This window comes from Ptiloglossa arizonensis, chromosome 5, assembly GCF_051014685.1.
Source record: "Ptiloglossa arizonensis isolate GNS036 chromosome 5, iyPtiAriz1_principal, whole genome shotgun sequence".
NCBI lineage: Eukaryota > Metazoa > Arthropoda > Insecta > Hymenoptera > Colletidae > Ptiloglossa > Ptiloglossa arizonensis.
The window spans coordinates 9,762,378-9,785,372 of record NC_135052.1 but is presented as its reverse complement, the minus strand read 5'-3'; the positions used below and the strand labels follow the sequence as shown (position 1 = coordinate 9,785,372).

Here is a 22,995-nt window from a genome sequence, read left to right as displayed (position 1 = left end):
GCGTGTTCGGTGAGCGTGTCACGAAAATGGAATAAAAAAAACATGTAAAGCGAGATTATGTCGTAAAGTTTCGCGTTGAATCCGATGAAAGTGCTTCCGAAATCTATAAAAGGTCGGAAAAAAAAAAAGAATATACGGGGATTATACGTTATCGCGTGTACGTGTCCTTCGGTGGTAGAAACCGTTTCTAGAAGGTACGAGAAACCATTAGAAACGGAGCACGCTCTGGAAGGTCTGTCGCAGCAAGAACGGAGGAAGGTGCACGGAATTTCTAATCTAGTTTGATCCACGATTAACAACCGGCATAATAGATGAACCAAATATGGATTATCGGTGTGTCCATTATATTTTAACGAACAAGTTCGCGCGAAATTGAATTTGTTTCAGTGGAGAATTCATTGTCAGACTCTGTGACCTTTTTCCGCTCCCGACAATTAAAACTCGTCTAAAAGGTCACTGGTTTAAAACGGTTGAAAATATTCAAAAGTTCACGATCTAGTGAACACCCTGAGAGACAAAGATATTCAGGGCTGCTTCGGAGGTGCAGGAAAAACGACTCCATCCTCGTGTTGGTTCACAAGGGAACTACTTTAATAGGGATCACCTTGATTAATAAAAACACAACGTAGAAAAGCTTTACTAAGTACAGTCTCATTACTTCTGGAACAGACCTCGTATCTTGTTATAATGCACAAGGCGAGAAGCTTCGCAGCAACGCGCTCGAAGACATCATTAACAAAACTGTTCATGATGCACGTAGCCTTGCCAGAGACTCCAGTGTCAGGATGGTCTTGCTTCAATACTTTGCAAATGTAGATAGCACGGCCCTCCTTACTCCTTCTCTTCTTCTTCTTCTTCTTTTTCTTCTTCTTTTTCTTCTTCTTCTTCTTCTTCTTCTTCTTCTTCCTCTTCCTCTTCTTCTTCTTCTTATCGGACGTACCTTATTCTTCCGGCCTGTGCAAGCTTTCTTTACAGCTTTCCTGTCCCTGTTAGGTGGCTTCCACTTGCTCGAGGATTTGTCGCACGAACTGCACGAAGGATGCAGGTTGAATTAAACCGTCAGCTTTGGTAATCGTAAACTCATTGCAAGTTATACGCACGTTGGGAAGACTTTATCGCGAACTCTTAATTTTTCTACAACTGCTCTATTATAACGAAAAGAATATAAAGCAGATTTTCTGCAAGGTTTTAACAAAAGACTTTGGACACTACCAAGTCCCAGATGATGCACTTGGTATGCATGAAATTCAAACAAACGTATAAACTAAAGAAACATCGAAATATTTCTGTTGCATACTGTAAACGATTAAAGATACTTTTCAATGTTTCTTGTAAGAACGATCAGAATATCGTTCGCTCTCTTGAACATCGATCGATAAAACGTTTCTTCAAGGTAATTTTAAATAATTATAAATACTCGAACACTTTTGCCATCCGGCCTTACTATTAGATCCTCTTTACAAGTTCCTCTATTTACTTATACTTAATACACAGATACTTACTCCATGTGTAAATATTAACAAGTATCGATGTTCGTAAGTTTTTAATACATTTGTATGTTTCAATATTTAACATCAGTATCGTAATGTCCACCTATGGATAACATTTATTCGAATCTGTGAACCTTTAATTTTAAATAGAATAGAATTTCTTGAGTAAGGAATTTCGACTTTCGATCCGAAGTTAAGATCGAAACGATGGAAACGTTTGAATATTTATAATTCTCATACGTTCCGGGAAGTGAAATAAAACGAAGTCGATGAAACTAGGAAGGAATAAGATTATTTTTATTATTACCTTTCAGAGTATTAATCAACGAGGCTTATACTTTTGGACTCTCGTATAAAACGTTTTATGAAAGATTTCCATCACCGCGTATTTTTTTAGTTCGAGGTTTAACCTGATTTTTTATTCCTCTGTGAGAATTTCTTTCGGGTCACCTTCCACGTTACTTTTACGGCTAATTGCGTGGATTAGCGCGACGTATATTGGCAAGCCGGCAGTTTTTCATTGCAGGCTGTCATGGAAGCGACGGAATGCATCTCTTTATACGACATGGCAATGCACTCGCATACCATACTCAGATAATTGTGCACTGTAAACCGAGGATGCTGCAGTTCGCGTGCAAACAACCACATTGATTGCGGAATACGCAAATATGTACATTCAAGGAAATCACGCGTACTCGGTAGAAAATTGCCGGCATCGTGTCCGTGTCTGGCTACAAATTCACAAAATTCGTGCAAACCCTTTGCATTTCAAACAACGAACCGTAGGGCTCCCGTGCACACAAATCGTACGACGCGGTACAGAAATTTATTACGTTGCGGTCTAAGAGACCACCGAGTGTGTAAATGAAGATTGATTGCACGCTCTTGTCACGAATTTTCAGCAACCCGGATCAATTCGCGATGGGTCTGAAAACTAGTTCTTCGGTCGTAACCGTGTATAAACTAATGCTCGTCGCGATCGTAACTGCGTTCGGGCAATAGGTGAACATTTGATTGAATTAAATATCCATCTTTCGACGAAAATCTCCACGTCGACCGTCAAGCAACGCGAAACTTTGGTAAAAACTGACCCTGCGTGTATCGTGGAAAGGATTCGCGACTAATTTCGTGTTAACGATACATTTGCTACGTTTGATTATCCTCGACTCGTGAGAAACTGGTACGTACGTTGAGGAACTTGGAGCTTCGACAATACTTGTTCATCAGTTGCTCGCGAGACTTGGTTGAAATCACAACTCCTGTGCGTTCCGATACGAAGTTTTCCCAAGGTTCTCGGTACTACCTCTTCGCACCGTCTCGCGCCGCGGAAGTTAGACTATTCTGGCAGAAAAATTGCTATCAAGGAAGTGTCGCAGAACGTCGCACTGCGCGAAATTATAACCGTATTTCGGTCCGCAGGATCGGAAGAAAACTGGCACGGAACGGGGTCGTCGAACGGAAAGGGAGAAACAAAGGGTGCGAGAGAGCACGGAGGTGGTTGGAGTACACCGAAAGCGAGTTCCAGCACCGGGGTACTAAAATTAGGCTCGAAACGTAAGAAACGTTCGCGAGCTGAATTTTGCCGCGAGACGAGCGCGAGACACAATTCGCTGGATATGAAAATTAATGGAATTAATTTCCCCGAGCTGCGCAACTGAAAGCGAATATTCACGATTTACAAGATAATTCACCTTGTCAGCCACGAATGCATTATAGATTTTATGCTTTAACGCCAAGTTTACCGAGATTGAAGGTTCTGAATATTCTGGGTATTAAGAACTTCCTCGTAATCCTTTCATCGGGAAATGTTATCGACTTTTCAAGGAAAAAGTTCCGAAGACTTTGGCACTTGTACAACCGGGATCGAGGCTAAATATTTTGACCTCTCAGGGCCACTTTTCCAAGAACGACGAACAGTGCCGCGAACTCTTATGGTATTTATTGTACAGCTTCGATTTTTTCTCTCTCTCTCTCTCGAGTACGAGTACGTTTCAACTTATAGAAGGGGGTCATTGTGTTCCAACATTGATCTGTCTTTGAATCGACGATGAAACCTATTTGCTTTGTTAGCTCGATGTCTCGGTTCTTCTTTTTTTGTTTTCTTTTTTTTTATTCAGCTCGAAGACAAACAAGGAACGAAACGAACGCTGAACGGAAAAACCAGAGTCACGTCGGTTGGGTAGCCAACAGTCACTATAGTGAGATTTATCTTTCAACGGCCTTAAGCGATCAAAATATTTGCCGGCGACGAGTAAGCGTGGCATGAATTTCATCTTAATAAGAGTATAGACGGAACGTTTGTATACCTTTCTAATGAAATATGTGCTTGTACCGAGGTTAATACCAAAGGTTTCGAGTCTACTCGAAACCATTTATGATACCCAAGAGGAAATAAAGTTGAAATGTTACTCCAACAATCCGGTTAGAACATTTGTAACTAAATATTGGAGCAAGAATTCTTTTTAAAATAATTTCGTTGCATCGTGAAGGTTTTATGTTACAACAATGTAGCTAGTAGATTTAATTCGAAACTTTGTTACTCGACTTCCCACAGTATTCTTGATATCGTTGAACGACGAATGTTGGAGATGAAACACAAACAGGGAACAATATCGCAAAATTATCTTAAACACTGTTAACTGTGTCTTAATTTGCTCTAGGTTTTGAACTTGCGACAACCTAAGAGACAATTCTGTACTCTCTTCCTGTTCGACGATAAATCCCTCTGAGGATGAGTCATGCTTGTTGTGCATAGTGTCTATACTAGTATGCCGTTTACTTTAAGTGTAAATTTAAAAGTGAAATTTCCAAGGTGATCCATACTGTTCTTTAAAAAATTGAATTACTTTTGCTAACAACCTTGTAAATATCCTTTACGATGCTAACAAACATCGAGAAGGATATTTAACGAGCTTGTCATAATCGCGCGTAATATTTATCTGCGTAATTACATAATTACTCACCGATCAAATGTTTTTGGAATTGTTCTCAGCTGTCGCAGCGTTTGTGGTAGGGCGGTTTCGTAAAGTTCATAACCCTTTCACCAAACCGCGATAATTTACAGAATTTGTTACGTATGCGACGATAAATTTGAAAGTTCTACATATTGTAAAATATGTGTTTAATGCGCTAAAAGCCTGCCCGACACTCCGGATAGCTTTCAGACAGTTTTTAACTGTCCCGGATCCAGGACTACCCGGAAAAACTTTTGTTCAATTAATTATGCAAATGAAATTCTCGTCTCGTTGTATCTGTCGTCCCTTACGTGTTGTTTCAATTTTCGCGACGGTCGCATTAAAACTAAACTTACAAGTTCGTTTATTTGACACTTTAATCGTAATTCGAGCAATAGTTATTCAAGGAACTAGCAAACGTTTTTACGTTTTTTCTAGGCACGTAACGCCAGTTGTATTCTAGACTATTGCAAGGTTTCGTTAAATAATACCGAATGGTCGAGTTAAAAATGAATTTTATATAATACCTATTATACATCCCGTTAATTCGAAAATTCAAGCGTGAAAGTTTCGAATAATTTTTAATTTCTTTCCTTCCTCGACGCAAAAAAAAAAAATCGACGTTGCATTTTCCATGTTACATCGTTGCTCATAGCGGATCCTTTTTTTTTCCAAATAATTATAAGCTCGTCAGTTGCCACAAATACTGGCACGTTTTCCAGAGTAAAATAAACTTGTAATTAAAGCGCTTGTTACGCGCAAAATTTACTTAGAATTTGATTTTTCACAGCACAAAGTGAAAGCATTGTGTCAATATTGTTGAACGATCCTCGAGGATTTTCATTACGGCAAAAAATAATATTTTGCTCGATGTTGCTGGATAATTCTTTATATTATCGATCGTTGAAGTATCCTTCCGGGTCGGTGTGAAATCTCCTAACCCACGAATGGCTGAATCGTATAGAATTCCCTTGATTCCACGGTAATCGCGCGAATATTAATCACATTGTCGCGATTAAGTCGCGAATTATATTATTCCGGGTTCAGACCTCCGAGAAATTTTACAGTTTCTGATCATGCGAGGTTTGCTTATTTGTGGGACCTCCTGGTAGATTCCAGCAAAATTCCAGCGAACAATGCTACCAGTAAAAAGGGGCGAAATTTCGTAGCCGAATGAAGTCGCTATTACAACCCATGGCCCCGTTAACTCGGAAAATATTTACGATCCATTATCGTAACTATATACGAGCATCTAGTGACGTCCATGAGATATGTAACGGATATTACATTTCCGGGTCTCTAGATTGATATTCACTGATTCCATGAACACGGTAGCTACGGACATTTCATGAACCAACGGGTCCCGTGCATCGATTGAAAAGGAGAGCCTACATTTGCGATACGTGCACTAGCATGTGTGCATTTATTTATGGTTGTTGTATTCATTGTGATGTTCAAACGAGCTTTAATCCATCGCAAGGGAAAAAAAACAGCTGCCCCGAAATATTATGCGATCACACGGACCGACGACACTTCACCGAATCCTTTTAACACGGTAACAACTAACACGCGTAACGCAGCAATTTAAATTCACCTGTCATCTATTCAAAATTTTGATTTACAGTACAGAAACACTTGCGTTAAATATTACGTAAGATGTTACCGTGAGTCGATTTACGCGGATAATTTGGGCTGGACCGTTCCGCGTGAGTCGAATTATATAAACACGATATATTACAGGGAGAACGAACAATCGATTTAAATTAATGTAACGTCGATGAATATCAACGGTCTCGAGTGACTTTTGTTCAACCCCTCGAAAACTGACTAAAACGTTCGACCCCGTACCACTGGCAATTCTTGGCAGGACTGATTCTTTCTCTCCCTGGAGTACGTTCAGTATGCAATCTTCGTTGCAAAATTAATTACAGTTAAAGAGAGCCGCACGTACTCTTTAGAAAAAGTAAAAATTGAAGATAACGAAACTTTATTTAATATGCGAATACGTGGCCATATACAGACTCCGTGTAAGTGCATAAGCGAAGGTACAACGCGTATCCACGAATTCGTGTAACCCTTGAACGAGTAATTTGAATACTCACTGTATATATTATACGAAACGCTTAAGTGTGTCTAGAAATTTCATTCAAAAGTTTCACAGGAAATGGATCATTTTACATAAAAATCTATCTTAACGACGCTTAGACGTTTACTTGTATTAAATGAGAGACTGATCAATTTTAAAAGTAAAGCTACGAGAGAGCGTACTTTTTCCTTCAAGGTTCGATAAAGAAAAAGAGAAACGGTATCAAGTGTTGCATCGTAATTTATAGCCGGAATTTACTTCACAATTTATTTAGAGTACCGTCTCGATGATATCTCGTAATTTTGTACGATCGTTAGTTATTTCAGAGTTCGCCGGTTGCACGTAGTACAGTCAAGTCAGTTTTGCCGAGATTTGTAAATTTACCGTTTATCGCAGACATGTATAATACCTCAATAGCTCGCTGCGAGACGCGAGAACTTGACTTTTAATGAATTTTTCAAATGCTTCATGACGCTCGCGTACGGAACAATTACGCGGCAATTCATTAAACGACTGAAATGTCGTCCGTGTTTTTATTTAATTAATTCCTTACGTTCTTTTTTTCTTCTATTTTTTTTTCCCCCTCTAGAGTACCGTGCCTTTTTTTGTGCTGCGTGACTAGAGTGTTCTCTTCCAGCATTTTCCCCCGGCCACTCGGACGTATTTCTCTAGAAACTCGGCGAAAACAAGCAGTTTACAGAAATATATTCCGTAAATATCAGCGGGCGCGTTGAACTCTCAACGCGATAGTACTTACATTCGAGCATAATGAACCGACTGAAACCCGAAGGGAAATTTTTCACCCGCTGAAATTCTAATGAAATTAACGAAGGATTTAAGCGGCTGCGACATGCTGATGCAATGAAACTTTCCTCGGATATTTTTCATCGGTTTGTCAACCAAACCGTTTCCAATCCATGAAAATTAAGTTACATGGCCGACGTTCAGTTCCATTCTTTAGATTTTCTATGAAACAAATCGTTTCGTTCTCGCCGGCGCGTGTAATTAAATTTTTTTGCAACATTATCGGAGAAAACTTTATCAACCGAGTCTCCATATACTGTTTCCTTGTAAGGCAAACAATTTCCTCTTTTTCCAAATTTCGGGAGAGTGGATGTTACATAAAAGTATGTAAAATATTGAAGTAAATTTCGTTTGTAAATTAAACGACGGGAGAGTGAATGTTACAGAAAAGTATGTAAAATATTATTTTTCACTGGAGGGAAATTTTGAACGTCAACTTTCATCGTGATGTGTGTTTATTGGGATTGTTGAAATACAGCAGAACCTCGATTACTACGGGAAAACGGAACTGGAAAATTCCTCCAATGATCGAGGTTCATGCAATAACAGTACCCAGTATATCTCCACTACCTATGGTCGCTATTACCAGTTACTTCCCCCACCAACTTCACTCGTTGCTAAGTGACCATCCCTTCCACTTGTCACCGAAATGCAACAAACGAGACTCTCGCGCAATAATCGAGGTTTTACTGTATTGTGTTTCACGAGGTATCGAACCTTCAACCCAAACAATTAATACACATCTGTGCAGTACGAGACCACATTTACCGCGGGAAGCTTTAACAAATAAATGTTCGTATTCGTTGAACCGCAAAGGCATTATCTTTAAACATCACAATAGAAAAGAATTATAGCTACGAAATATACTCGCCGCGTTATTTTATTCTCCTCTTTCGTTTATTTCGGGAATGATTTTTATTCAGTTTCGTATATTTTTTGATAACACCGTTATTCAATGTTGGAAAGAGAGATTTATTCATACCCGATCGATACGTCGATATCATACGTCGTTTAGGGGATGCGATTGCGGAGGCGTCTCGTTTATGTTAGCGAACGCCCATCTCATTGTCGGTTGTCCCACATCGTGTATGCAGTGTGGAAGTACGAAACATGCACGTTTCATTTTGTTATAGTTCAAATCTATTAACCTTGAAACGTTCTCAAATCTTTCGCTTGTGAATCAACTAAATCCTGACTCGTATAAAAAAAAGTAGTAAAATATTGTCATTGTTCTTTTCATTCCATCTTATTATCTCTGTATGCAGCCACGTAATGTTACGCGCACTAAGGTTAAATAAATTTCAATAAGGGCTTTTATGACACCATACTCTCGAGATATTGGATCGATAAATCTGTCCATGAATTATGAAACTTTTTTAATGGCAAAATTCTCTTGAATTCTGACCAAGTAAAAAGTGGAATAACTGAATTCATTGTCTTTGCAAATGTAGAATTTTGCAGTAAAAAAAAATCGAGAAGTTGTCTCCGAGAAAAGAATTAAGGGTAGGAAAAAGTTTCACCTGGTATTCTACGTGTAAGTGTGTAGAAATAGTTAACCAAATTTAAATCGATATTTTCGGTGCACAAATAAACAGTGTACAATTGGAACACATCCCATATTTTTTTTTCGAGGAAACACAAAAAACGTATTTCGAAACATAAGCGAGAACAATCGGTATACGTATCAATCTAACCGTATTGTTCGTTCTATTCTCTTGTTTTCAAATCACTTCGAGTTGCAATTCAACTATTCTCCTCGAAGTAATTAAGTTTCCCTGTACGTTGTACCATATGAGACCCGTCTCCGAAATGGTTCGCGCCAGTCGATTTCACTATACACAGAATATTGTTCCTTTTCTTCGTTGTAGTCTTCGATGTAAGACTTCAACGATTACATTATCGGTTCTAAATTTCCTTTATACGATTTCGAAATTTTGAGAACAGTGATCCTGGGAAGAATTTATACCCGTCGTTGTATTCGCCCCTTTAAACGATTCAACTTCTCAATGCTTTGCATAAAACTTTCACCATTAAGGAAGAATATCTTCGGGAAAACATAGAACAACTCTCATCTTTCTACGTTGAAAACAAAAATACGCTCAACGATCTTGGACAACTTTCCACCGTTAACGAATCCTTGCCGCAACGTGACGTTAAAAAACGAGAGAAATTGAACGTGTCAATTTTTTATCAAACAATACGAAACAAACTTATTTACGCTACAGGAGTGGCTCGGTTGAGCACCAAGTCCGTGAACCGAAAAAAAGATCCGCGTAATTGAAACACGAGTAATTAAAAGACGATAAAAGAAATTAAATTTGGCTTCGAAAAATTCTCCGCGTCCACTTTGCCGGTCGACGAGCCACTCCAGAATTTGTCCCCGATTGAATTGTATCAGAAGCAATAAATATCAGCGCATTGTCGAGCAACCCTCCGAGTGGCGTGGCGTCATCGGTCGACCGATTATTGTGAATTTGATCGTTATTCTTGACCTCGAAGCGGCAGCGTAAAACTGTCTTATCTGGCGAATGTTATTGGAATCGATAGGCTTGTTAGGGAGCGTTTGCGGTCGAGTGGCTCGCTGGAAATCTGTCAATGGTTTTCGCCGGAGAGACACGTCGGCTTACCGTGGAATTACAAATTACGGGATATTGCAGAGCACCGCTTTGCCCCGTGCACTGCCCTGCTGCGACTGATGGTCGATTTGGACGCTTCGAATGGAACACGACTCGGATAGTGGCCGGGTGTGTGCTCCGTCCATGGTATATCTACCCATTCTTCGGTAACTTTTTGTTTCCCCTTCAAGTTCCCGAGGCATTTCTTACCGGTAAAGGCCACTTAAATTCCCCAGCAGTTAATCGTTCCGGCGCACCGAGACAATTACTCATCCTTAGCGGTGTCGACCGAAAACACGTAATTAAGAATCCTAATCCCGTGCCCTATCTGCATTTATGACATCGGAAGCATTCATAATTCCCGTTCAGGCAACTAAACACCCTCCAGTCGTTTACAGACTACTTGATTCACCGTGAGAATAAATTATAACACGAAAGTATCAATCACGAACGAACAGCAGTTCGGAAACAAATTTTATTTAAATAGAAAAATTATTTTCGAAATTATGATCGAACGACTATCACATCGAACACTTCTCGTGGTAAAATTATAATACGTTACAAACTGTTCGAATCGTTGTCTTGAGAAATCTTCATGTCTGGATACTTTCATTTTATAATTATAAATTTCAATATTAGTAGTCGTCTCCAACTCGCATTGTAATGCCAGCTTGAATTCATTTTTGTCACGACCGCGATATGAAAAGCATATAGGTATGCAGTTCCATTAAAAAAAGCATTAACGAAGGCAAGGAAGAAAACTATGTTAATTACATTCTTCGTCCGGAACCAACCAGATTGTGTCCTACACATTCTTTCGTATTTTTAAATCCATAGAGATGTTCAGGTGTTCTGTCCGTAACCTACTTTGGGTCTCTGGGGAAGTTTTGCCGTTTTTCTCATTCACTCTTTAAAATCTTGTAACAAGAACGAATAGTAGGATCACTTAATCGAGAACTTTCTGAGCCTTTTATAATAATAATGAATATTTTATCCTTTTTCTTCTGGTATAGTAGCGTCGTGAAATAAGATATCCATTTTTTAAGCTGTCTTCGATCTTTAATAACAAAACCCTATCGTTTCGAAGTACCGACAGAATTTTTTTCCACGGTTAATTACTCGTTCAAAAAAAAGAAATCATGAAATTTTATATTTCTTCGAAACGAGGTAGAATGCATTTACCAACGCTTCTAAGCTTTTCGTCTTTTCCCTCGATTATCGTTTTAGACGTGAAATCAGGAACGAATTGAACGAGTTGTACGAAAATTAATTTTTTCCCCGAAATACTTGAGCGTACTCGTGTATATAGGTTCGTATTCTATGAACTCCAAGCGTTCCGTGACCGTCATTCGAGTGTCGCACTTTTATAGTTATTCGTCATATTTTAATCAACGTAAAAGGGAAATTCTGTTCCGCGTCAATCAACGTGCTTTCGATTCAGCCAAAGGAAATATTCGATTTACGAGGAACACTTACCGAACTTCGATTTTCAATTTTAATGGAACATCGCAAGCTACGTCAAAATAGAGCGAACATTCCTTTCCGTTTCTTCTTTTATTACCGGCACTTCGATTCTAATAGAACGAGCAACCGAGCCCCGAGGATTCACTGTTCTTGAGTTACATCGACAAGTATGTACCAGAGTACGCAGCGGGGCTCTTGAAAATCGAACTGCTGATAAAATGGAAACATTCCCTTGCATCGGTTTACGCTCGTTAACGCGCAACAACTAGACTCCACCGTAAGATCGTTACAAAAGACGTCGAACAATTTCGCAGGTAGTTTCGTAATTTTATTATTAGCGGAATCGAAACGACGACAGCAATCAGGATAATCAATAATGTCGAGGAACGTTTTCATAATGGTGCCGAGACGTTAACAAGGTTACAGGGCCGTGAAATAAGTTTTCCTCGTTAGATTCACGGAAAGCTGTTATCATCCGACCTGGCCATTTTTCATTCGGAACAAAAGACAGTTCCTTCCTCTATATTATGTAAGACGACTGACAATTCTATCGCTGCTTCGCGATTTCACCGCCTCAAACAGAGGGCATGTGTACACTAAAACCGCGGCGAGAGAACTGTACTTTACGATTCCACTGCATTTCTAAGTACCCGGAGAAGCGTGGAACTCCATCAGACATTTTTATATTCGCCAACGTACAACGCACTGAAATATTCTTTTGCATGGACGTTGTTGGAACCTTTCGAAAAACGAGTTTTTAACACGAACACCCGGAACGTGATATTGCCGAGAAAGTATTCACGGAAAATGTGTACACACTTGGCGATTAATTAAGGGATCCGCCTAATTCGAAGGTAAGAGGAAATTGATTTGCTTTTTACATTTTCTTGAATATTCGTGTCTTACCAGCGTTATCAGAAATGAGTAATGCTGCGGGACTTTAAATTTAATTCCCCCTTACATTTCGTCCAACATCGCTTGCCAAACTTTAAAGTCATTTTTCTCAAACCAACATTTTTTAAGCTGATTTACGTGATATTTCCGGAACCGAGATATGGATTGACTTTAAATTAGACACGTACGTGAAGTGAATATTTTATTATCGAAACCAAAAGGAACTTTACAATTTTGAAAGATCGTTGTCGAACATTTGAGTAAAATGTAAACATTAGAGATTAGTTCATCGGCTTGCGCAATGTACAATCGCTTGCAAAAAGTAAATTCTAATACTTATTTAAAAATTTTCGAATAACTTTTCATTAGGAACGCCAAAAGGTATTAAACTATCGGATGTTTCTATTTTTCACAATTCGAACAAATATCGAGACCGTCCTTACACAGAAAGTATTGTTGCAGCGTTAATCTAAACGATGTATATCTACCGAAATATGCGTTGCATATTAATTCGAAATTATTCCGTATATACGTATCGTTTCACCGAGAGCAACGTTTCCTCGTGTTAGAAACTCGGCGAATTACGTGCACGATTTTCCATTCGCGTTAGAAACAACCGTGCGCCCTTACGCTTAACTATTTTCTTTATCTACACTTGGCTGAACGGGATCATGAACAAGAAGAGAGCAGGACCGGGGAGATGCGGCTAACATGCTTAAACGGAAATGAATGTCTTTACACTAGGAACAATCTGATTCAACGAAATTCCTCGACTCGCCTCCTCTTTGTACCTTGAAAGAACCATAGAGAGACCAAAGTTTCACAGGATTTAAACGATTCTACAACTTCGCTATCCTTTCGTTTCGGTTCTATTAGGCGATCGCTAATGTTTATCGCGTTTAAGCAGATACCGTTAATTCCGTTACAGTAGCATAATTTCGTGCGCAAAAAATAAATAGAAACCGTACGAGAAAATTTCTATTTTACGAATGCTCGTGCGATCGAGGATAATGCGATTCAAAATCAATTAAAACGGATAACACCGTATCGCGATCGTGTACACGAGCATCAACCGACGTTGGAAACGTAACGTCAATTATTGACAATTAGAGAACAAAACTTGGATTAACGGCATTCTATAATATCAATTTTGAGAACATTGGAAATGTGCTGCTACTATTTCAGGAAACGTGCACGAAATGTACAAAGAATCCGTTTTGTCTGCAATCACCGTGAAATGAAGCTGCAAAGAATTTGAACGAAGTCAATTAGACCCGTTGTGCAACTCAAGATCTAGTTATATAATAAACTGTGTAACGATCTATTACATACTTTGACGCAAATCGATCGATGACGTTTAATTGAAGAGATTTCTCGTATTAAGATTCACATTGGTGATTGAAAGCAGTTTAAGAGAAATGTTCGGTGTCGTTTAATCGAAAACGACCGATCTCCCGACGCGATTACGCCAACCATACTGGAACTTAGATCAAGCGGAAGTTGAACGAATTGAACCGAGAGTTTCTTAGAAATTCGTTATGGTCTTCGAATCTGACCCGAGTTCTTCCTAAAGAGTCTAAGGGAAAAAGTAATGTACACCTTTATCGAAGAACATTCTGGAAGAAATTATTCCATAAACAAGATAAATAATTTCATCTATCGATCGATGTTTTATTAAAAATTGTATTTTCATTTCAATTTTGAAGTATCGCGATATTAATTCAAAGCAACTACTTTTAACTTATATGGCTCAATTTCAGCAAATCTGAATTCCGATGTATTGCAAGTGGCAGTTTACACGTTTGATAGTTTGCGAATAACATGTCGGTTGTTAAAAAGAAATATAGGGCTGTATGTGTACGTATACGAGTACACAGGGTGCATAAAAACTTGTGGTGATAACTTCACGAGAGAAGTCGGTAAAAAAAAGTAAACAAAAAAATATTCGTATAAACACTTTCTCTATTTCATACGTTTTTTGTGTTACAGGTATTCGTTCTATTTCGACGAGTCTTGTTACAAATCGAGTTGACCCAGAATTCTCGCAAAAGCTTTTTCTCAAAAATAAATAGTCAAAGGTGAGGTTCCGCTGATGCATTTACTTATTCTATTATTTACAAAAATTTTCATTGTTCGAAACCATAGAAGAACCATTCGTACATTCCTTTTAATGGGTAAATTTAGGTAGTTTCGTCCTGAGAAATTTAAATCAAATTTTTTAAATTTACGAGACAACTTTTTAAGAACCGAAACGTCAATTGCTTCAAAGACATTGAAATCGTTATCGAATGACTTCTCAGAATCGATCTAACAGATTTCTGTAAAAGAGTTATTGATAAATTGAACTGAAAATAACAAAATGCGACATAATATACCACTCGACAAATTATCAACATTTTCAGCGATACGTAAATATTTTCCTTGCACATTTAAACGAATAAACGGAAGACTCGTGAAATATTCCGATACGATCCACACGAAGTATCAAATCCACCATTAAATATGTAAATATTACCGTTATAATATGTATTTATGTAATACGGAAAATACACATTTTTGTCGTTACGTCCGAACTGTTCTAACGAATGTCAATTAGCCGTATGTAAATTCATTTCAACGAATTAAACTGTTGGTTTCATGTTTTTCTATTCAATTCTACTTATTCGTTGAACTCGCGACTATTGTCGTTCTTTATTGCATCCTATCCACTCGTTAATTTCCATATTAATGTACTCTATTTGCCCGTTCATTTCCGCATTCAAATATCACACGGTTAATTAGTAAACTTTAAATGGCGCTGACGATTTAATGAGCTATAAATTTTTAACTCCCGCACACACGTCCACACATTCGTTACAAGAATATAGATTTCGGCTGAATACTGGATTAATGCAATTAATGCAGCGAAGATAGAGCGGTGTGACGCGACAGAAAAATAAACGTCTCGTTTCCTTCTTTTACATTGAAATTAAGCGAATTAGTCTTTCTTCGTTCCCGAAATGAAGAAACTCGACGACTATATAAATTAGTTCTCGAAGAAACTATCTTCCCTCCGTCGCCAGACAATAAGAAAACTTGACTTAATTGAAAGCTGCAATGATTGATCGTTACCGAGACAATTTTTAAAAAAGACTTTCGGACCTTCTGTACAACGTCGCATCAAACAATCGTTTAGAGACCGTTCTTTGCGCGGAAAGTAGATATCGCACTTCCTTAACAGTTTATTGTCGAACTTTGTGGACGTGCAAGTTCTTTAATAAAGTAGGTACATTGTTTCAATCGCTATTTCGTTCGGTACGAAAGTATTTCGTTGATATCTTAACGAGGAGAAAATAAATTTAATAAACTTGGTATTCCTTCATTTTAAACATTATGAAGCCGATACCGGTCGGGTCACTTTTAATTATCCGCTTCATAATCTTCGTAGTTACTCGCTTCGCTTTTGTACTGATTTCAACTTCCCCGAATAAATTAATGTAAGTAATTGTTCAAAGAGAAAACATTAAACATCCTTAAGGTTGTTTGCATTATTCGTGAGAACGAAAAAAGAATACTTAACAGTGTGGAAAAGAATACAATGTCGTAGCAGAGCACGAGTATAATTTTCAGTACGAGCAAAGTGTACGTTGCATTCGACGTTTCTTTGTAAACAAAATTACACTTTCGAGGAATCTAAAAGCGGATCAAACACGAAGCTCGAGTTTCCGAAACCATTGATAAAATTTTATATTGAATATCCCTACGATCTATCAACGTAATGTGCTTTGAACGGTGTAACGTTCCACGTTGGAGGGAATTAAATTGAAACGAGGCTTATTTCCAGAACGTGAGATATACTCGTTTATTTAAAACAAAGCTCATGTTCCTATAGCCGGAGAATTAATTGCTCAACACCAGTGTGGATCTGTCCCCACCAAGTTGACACAACTGAAAAATAGGAGTTGCGTTCGGCGCGATTCATAAACGAGAAAGTGGCCTTGATTAGCCAATTAAGCTGCGTTACGATGATAACTGTGTTATGAAAGTGCGCCGAAGCGCAAGCTGGTATATTTAAACAGCAACGAACCCAAGTAAGATCGTGTTACCCGTATTCCGAATAGTGTCGACTTCCTGTCTTAACGACACCGGAACGAATATTTACAATCTTATCCGTGTCTACGATGATAAATTGTTCCCTACCGAAATTCTTCTCTCCCCCGAACGTATCAAGTTAGATCGACACGTGTCCCAATGTCTAAAAATTCCGTCATCCGTCCACTTCCGCGTTCCAACCGACACTCCACCCCGTGAATATTTTCACAAAATCGGTCTGTACCGAATCGTGGTTGAAACGGGGACAAATTTCTTACACTGTCCAAGTTACCCAGTCGACGACGTTGTCGGTAATAAACTAACTTCGGAAGAGCTGGAACCTTCGTAGCGTGCTTAATTTGTGCCTCGAGCGACCCTTCATCGCATTAATATGCTTCGAAGTCGCGACACACATCGAGTAGTTCGAAGTGGATATCGTGATTTCGTCGGCTTTGTATCCGTTGAACTTCGGATGTTTCGAAAATAAGCTACCTCGCCGCCCCCTTCCCCCTCGTTATTCCGTGCGCGGGGACGAAACTGGGGGGAATCTGCCGCGATTAAATTTCAAACGGTCGTCTTTCTTCGAGCCGTTAAAAAGAAGAAAAGAAAAAGGCAAAAAAAAAGAAAAAAAAGGGGTAACGTCGGGCTTCGTATCGGGTTGAGAACGTCGAGGCGGATGGCGTTAAAATTTCAATGAGTCTCGCGTATCGATCCGCTCCCAACAGTCGGAGATGACGTGGAAACCCGTCAGCGAAAAAGTTCCGTGCCCGCTTCTTGGAAAGTACGCCGGTAACGAAAAAGAACGGAAGGAAAGGAAGGAAAACCGGCGAGGGGGGAGGGAAAAAATAGAGGGAACCGCGCTCCAGCTCGGGAAGAATACGCTCGAAGAAGAAGGAGGGGTCCGCGTTCCTATAGGGGTATCGGTCGAAGTAAAGGTAACGACGTAACAAGTCTTCTACGTGGACCTAATTCGAACCACGCTAAACCGATAGCTTATATACGCGCAGAGACTTGCACGAAGAACGCGCGCGTACACGTACACACCGAGTCGAGAGGGTGAACAGGGTGAAGAGGGTAGGCGAGAAGCGGCGTTGTTCCTAAGTGGGCGGAGTGCCTGGAGCGATCCAGAATTGAGTTCGTGTCTTGAGTCTCAACCGACTAAGAATCTAGCCCGGGACCCGTACTCCCACGTAAAAGGAGGGGTTACATATGTGGCTGCGATTCGACCTAGCTTGCACGAGGACCGAGATATTTAGATCTTCCGCTTGTCGACAACCGTTGACGCCATAGTCGAGGCACACACCATGGTCCTGCGGTACCGAGCGAAGGAGCCGTCATCGAATTCTCGATGAAAATCCGATTTTAAACGGTTTCGAACGATTTTCACGGAACGCTCCGAGGAATGTTCCACGTATACCCGACTTACTATATTTCGACGCAACTTACGAGACAACTTGTTAGGAAGGATCCTCGAGGGAGTGGTCCGGAGCCTCATGGGCGTTAGCGGTGGGCTCGAGATCGGGCAACGAGTACTCGAAGAGACGTAGTTGCGGCTCTCGAGTGTCACCCGATACTCTTTAACCGAGGGCTACGTTTAATTTTCATTATTATCGTAAATACCGTAACGTGGATATAACCGGTAGAACCGGTGAGTAAATATCCATGATCAAATTTCGGGGTGATACGACACGGGAAATATCGTGGAAGATTGGAACACGTCACGGGTTAACGTCGCTTTTCATTTTTGATAAAACGGCGAGGAAAAGAGTACGGGAGGATGACAAGAACCGGATATTGCTAAAAAATGGAAACTCTGATATTGAGTATTTGGAGAATTGTTCAAGCCGGACAGTTGATATTTTGTAGCGTTCGACGTCGTCGGTGGATACCGTGTTTAAAAAGAAATAAGTGAAATTCGAACTGGGATAGGATGTAAACGGAGACACTGAGACGCTTGATGTAAAAATATTCCTCTGCAGGGATATTTTCCGAATGGTTAAACTATGCATCTCAACGGTACGTTTGAAAGAAGATAGATAATAAGAAATGCGTATAAAAATGTGCGCGTGTGTGTGTATGCGTGTACCGGAGAGAATTAAATCGAACAATTTTCGAACTTCGGATTTAAACTCGGATTTTTGATTCGTCGACAACTAGCCCCGCGAAACTATCGCATTGTTCGTTAATTAATTCGATTTAATGTGTTGGCTCATTTTCTGCTCCTAGAAATATAACATCGTGAATAATTAAAACGAACGAGCAAACACATCCAACGTCGGTTGAAATACAAAACATTAATTTAACTAATTTCGTATCTAAATATCTATCGTGTCTAGAGCTAACTTAGTGTCTAAAACAAACTTAATTTGCTTCGGTATTTAGGTTTCGTAGCAGCAAATCACGGTTTGTAGGTTAGAATTGAAGCAATAACTGTAGAGTTTCAGAAACGAATAAAGCGGTGCAAGAACAGTTCAAATGAAACGTGATTATTTTTAGCGATTTATAAGATTTGAGATTTCTTCACGTCACCGATCAATTTCATTAATCAAAGCATCGCTGACTTTCTAGAAGAACATTAGTTAATCACCTCCACCGGAACCTCATGCGCGAAAACATCGATATTTTTTCTTGCCGTCGTATCGAGGTGATAAAATGTTTACTCCGTTAACAATTATGTTTCAATCTGGTGGATGGATCTGAACGACACCAAAGAAGTGCACGATATCATCGAAACGGTTAACGCATTGATACCGTCTCTCGATATAATATTAAAAGGTTTTCTATAATAGCCACTTCGACTCTGTAACCACCTATCGACAATTTCTTCGTCAATCCCTGTTCGGTCGTTTCGATTTTAGATCCATCGTGATTTCATACTTTTTATGTCTCCGAGTAAGAAACTTTTACGACGCGTTTTCTTTCTCTGTATCACCTTTTCGAACCACCTCGTACGATTTCGCGAAAACTCGTCGTTTCATTAGAGTTTATAAAACGAAATTTCCTCGATAAAATATTGACCGAAACAGTTATTTGTATTTACTCTCTGTTCATCTCTGTTCAAGTTACGAATCGATCGCGAGAGTAGGATGTCTCGCGAAACAAAAATTTGTTAGCACAAGGCTGATCGAATTTCGCGTGACAGAATGCCAGCGAATTTTTCGCTAAATTCGTTCGAACGATCGAGTATTCTCTCGCTAGACCGGCAACGTTTTTTTTTTTTTTTTTTTTACACTCGGATGCGTGACAGCGTTAGTTTCATTTAAATCTTGAAATAATCGAGTAACGCCCGGCTACGAAGCAGAAAGCTGGCGAATAAACAGCTAGACGAACAGCAACGCAACATTGGAACATCAAAAATTCGAGACACGTCCCTCGATTGAAAATTCCTGTCCAATTTTCCGGCTGATACAGACCGATTTCTCACGCAATGGTGAACTATGAGCATTGAAACTATGAGCATTGACAGTATCAGGTGTGTCGGATCGATAGAAAAGTTCACGGGTACTTTTATCCAATATAAATTTAACGTTGGATCTAACTCACGTGCTTTTGATGTTTGTAATTCGTCTACTTCCCTATTTTCCTACGAATTTCTATTAGTGTCGATCGAAAACCGAAACCACCAAAAAATGGATACCACAGATGTACGTAAACACAGCATTTAATGTTTGATTGGAAAAAGAGTAAAAGTCTCTTATTTCCCAATATTTAAAAAAATCATTTCAAGCGCGTTGAAAGATTCGAAACGTGTAGCTGAATAAAAAAGTTACTTAAATAAATATTATAGGTGCATTTTATTGAGAAAATATTTTTATCGAAATCACTTTTAAGCGGTGCCCGAACGTTTCTGTAATGCAAGGTAACAGTTTCTCTGGAAAAATATTTATACAGGGAAATATTATACGCGTAAAGAAATTGCCGATACAGTTGGAATCCATGCTTGATTTAACGTTATAATAATAAATCATTGCTCTTATTATTGGTTAAAATGTAAGATAAAAAATCTAAAAATATTTTATTCAAATATGAGGGTGAAGAATTTATCTTTCGTAACTAAAAATTCAGTTAATGCGTATCGAAATTTTTAAATTCTTTATTAAACACAATTAATCTACTTATCGTCTTTTCCGTATCGTAACAAAATTGAAAGACATTTTTTACGAAAGACGATTGTTAAACTTCAATAAATTCGCTGGTATATCGAATTTCTGTATTTAGTCGAAGACTCGAGCTTTTGTTGACATTCATCGATTTCTTGTATTGGCTGAACTTATTGGTTATCGACGAAAGCGACCACCGGTCATTTCAGATGATAAGAACAAGATGGTGGCCAAGGAAAAAGGATATCGATTCTATCTGTTGAACGATTCTTATCAACTTGGTTTTATCGATGATGAAGAAGAAGCTTATTTCACGGGAAGAGTTCAAGTATAAAGCGAAACTCTTTTCTTTGACACAGATGTACCACCGTGAAGGAAAATTCCTTTTTCGTCCCTTTTCGGTCAACCGAGCATACCCGTCCTTATTTTTTTCTTTTTTTGTTCTCCGAATTTTTTGTTCCATTCTCCAAATTGGTTTTAACGCGTAGAAAAATTATTCCTGTGATGTGTGAACTAGATCGGATAATGAGAAAATGTAACTGACGGCCCTTGAAGTTTTACATGTAAAATTAAACGAATGCTGCTCTACAGCTTCGCGAAATCCTAGACAAAAATTTTCCATCTCCCTGGTCATCTTATTATTTCTCTCACTTTCTGGTACGTAGCGAATCTTTTATGACTCCTTGTTGCAGAAGTCGCTTTAGATTGCTCGTTTCGATACATATAATTCAAATTACAAGTTTTCGACGACAGATCCGCTATCGTAACCAAGAAACAATAGCTTTAAGAAGGTATTACGAATTGTAAGCAAACTTAAAAGTGTTACATGATAGAAAAAAGAGGACGGTGTTAAATCGAGGAAAAATACTAATAAGATATCGACGTTGCTTTTCTGGTGAAAAGTATGAGACAAAAAAAAATTTCCGATCCAAAAATCTCGAAAATATTGTCCCACAGGATGTTTTATACGATAAAGAAAATCTATAATTATAGATGCTGACCTATCAGTTCGCTAGTCGATAAATAACAAATTACTCGAAGCAGATACCGAATTGATTATTATTCCGTAAACAATTTTTCTAGAAACATTGAGTAACCCACTAATGGCGTGTAAACGCGATATAAAAATAACGTATAAACACCTCGTGCGAGGGCTGATAAATTTCGTATAAAATAAAGTGACGAAAGCAATTTCAAGTTTGAAGTTTCTAGCTATTTTAATAGGAATTCCAGGAATTTGTTCCTATCCGGTACATCGAGTCATGATGTCCGCTACGTTTAAGGTGTGTAGGTCGCGCGAGCCTGCTCCACTAAAACAATATATCCCCAGGATGCAGTTTAGAGGTTATAAGGGGTGCTGGTGTGCGGGAAACACATATACACGAAACTGCAGTTAATCTCGGCAACACGCGATGCACCGAGCCAGGAAGAATAAACTTGTTATTTTCTATTTAATAATTTATTGCCGGCGTGAATCTCGATTATAAAAAATGAATATTATGAATGGGAAGGTGAAATTTACAGTACCCGACGAAAAACAGTGGGAACCGGGGTCTTGGAAGAATCGATTAACAAATGTCCGTGTTGCACGTGATATTCCTAAAATAAAACGACCAAGTATGGGAGTGCGTTCTACTTGTTACTACGTCGAGAAGTATGTCGCACAAACATACCCGTATGTCCGAAAATATTTTTATTTTCAGTTATAACCTTTTAAAGCTTCACATTAACGAAAGTGTTTGGAGTCGCCTTCGTGAGCAAGAACATCTTAAACATAACAAATACTGCGATTCTTAACATTACTCGGTGTCTAACTGTTTACATATCATTATACTATGTCAGCAATTGCAAATAATGTTTACATCCTTGACAGCTTATTAGGATGGTGAAATCTTTCCACTAATATACAACTTTCAAGGTTCTCCACTTGAAAAGGAAGCATTTACGAGACCCGTGTTTGCACCACGTATTTTTGCTATTATAATGAGTAGAATATAATCTTCCAGGTTGATAACATATTTTAGGAACAAGGGTACTAGCTTTTCGGTAACTTGCTAGGTTTAATCGAATTTATTTGTTTCTCCAGCAATGCTTTGTTATTTAATTTTGTCGTCATTGTATCGAGAAAATCTTTCGTGAATTACGATTATTTCTAATATAATGTATTGCATAGTTGTTTCGTGTAAATATACAAATAATCACTTGTCATTTTTCCATGTAAAAATTAACGCATTCATTGCAACCGTTCTTTCCGCTGAGAAAATATACAAAATACTGTGATCGAAAATTTGGATCTCCTTGCATTAAAGAGTAAAACAAACTATCGCCGAGAAAAATTGATTGCCGTTAATAAAATATATTTGCTTTTCACTGTTACGCTTCAAAAAATTCTCGTTCGCTTCAAATATTTAATCCACCGTCAACAATATTCTCGAAAAATAGTGAAAAATTTCTCGGACACGACAGATTTCTATATGTAAATAATCTATGAATATATTAATTATAAACATAATTAAT

The 22,995-nt window shown here is 38.6% G+C and overlaps 1 protein-coding gene and 1 long non-coding RNA gene across 15 annotated transcripts in view; one reads left to right on the top strand and one right to left on the bottom strand.

The window, feature by feature from the left end:
• LOC143146703 (hemicentin-1-like) overlaps positions 1–22,995 on the bottom strand; it is a 382,634-nt gene that overhangs the window by 328,126 nt on the left and 31,513 nt on the right. The gene's annotated exons all lie outside the window — the stretch shown is intronic.
• Positions 12,016–14,955, top strand: LOC143146878 (uncharacterized). Of its 4 annotated transcripts, none has more exons than XR_012992104.1 (3): positions 12,016–12,267; positions 13,493–14,222; positions 14,297–14,955. It is a non-coding gene; the product is annotated as an uncharacterized LOC143146878 (long non-coding RNA). The 4 variants fall into 4 exon arrangements; XR_012992106.1 differs by lacking the exon at positions 12,016–12,267 and having other exon boundaries at positions 12,290–13,990; positions 14,068–14,222; XR_012992103.1 differs by lacking the exon at positions 12,016–12,267 and having other exon boundaries at positions 12,290–14,222.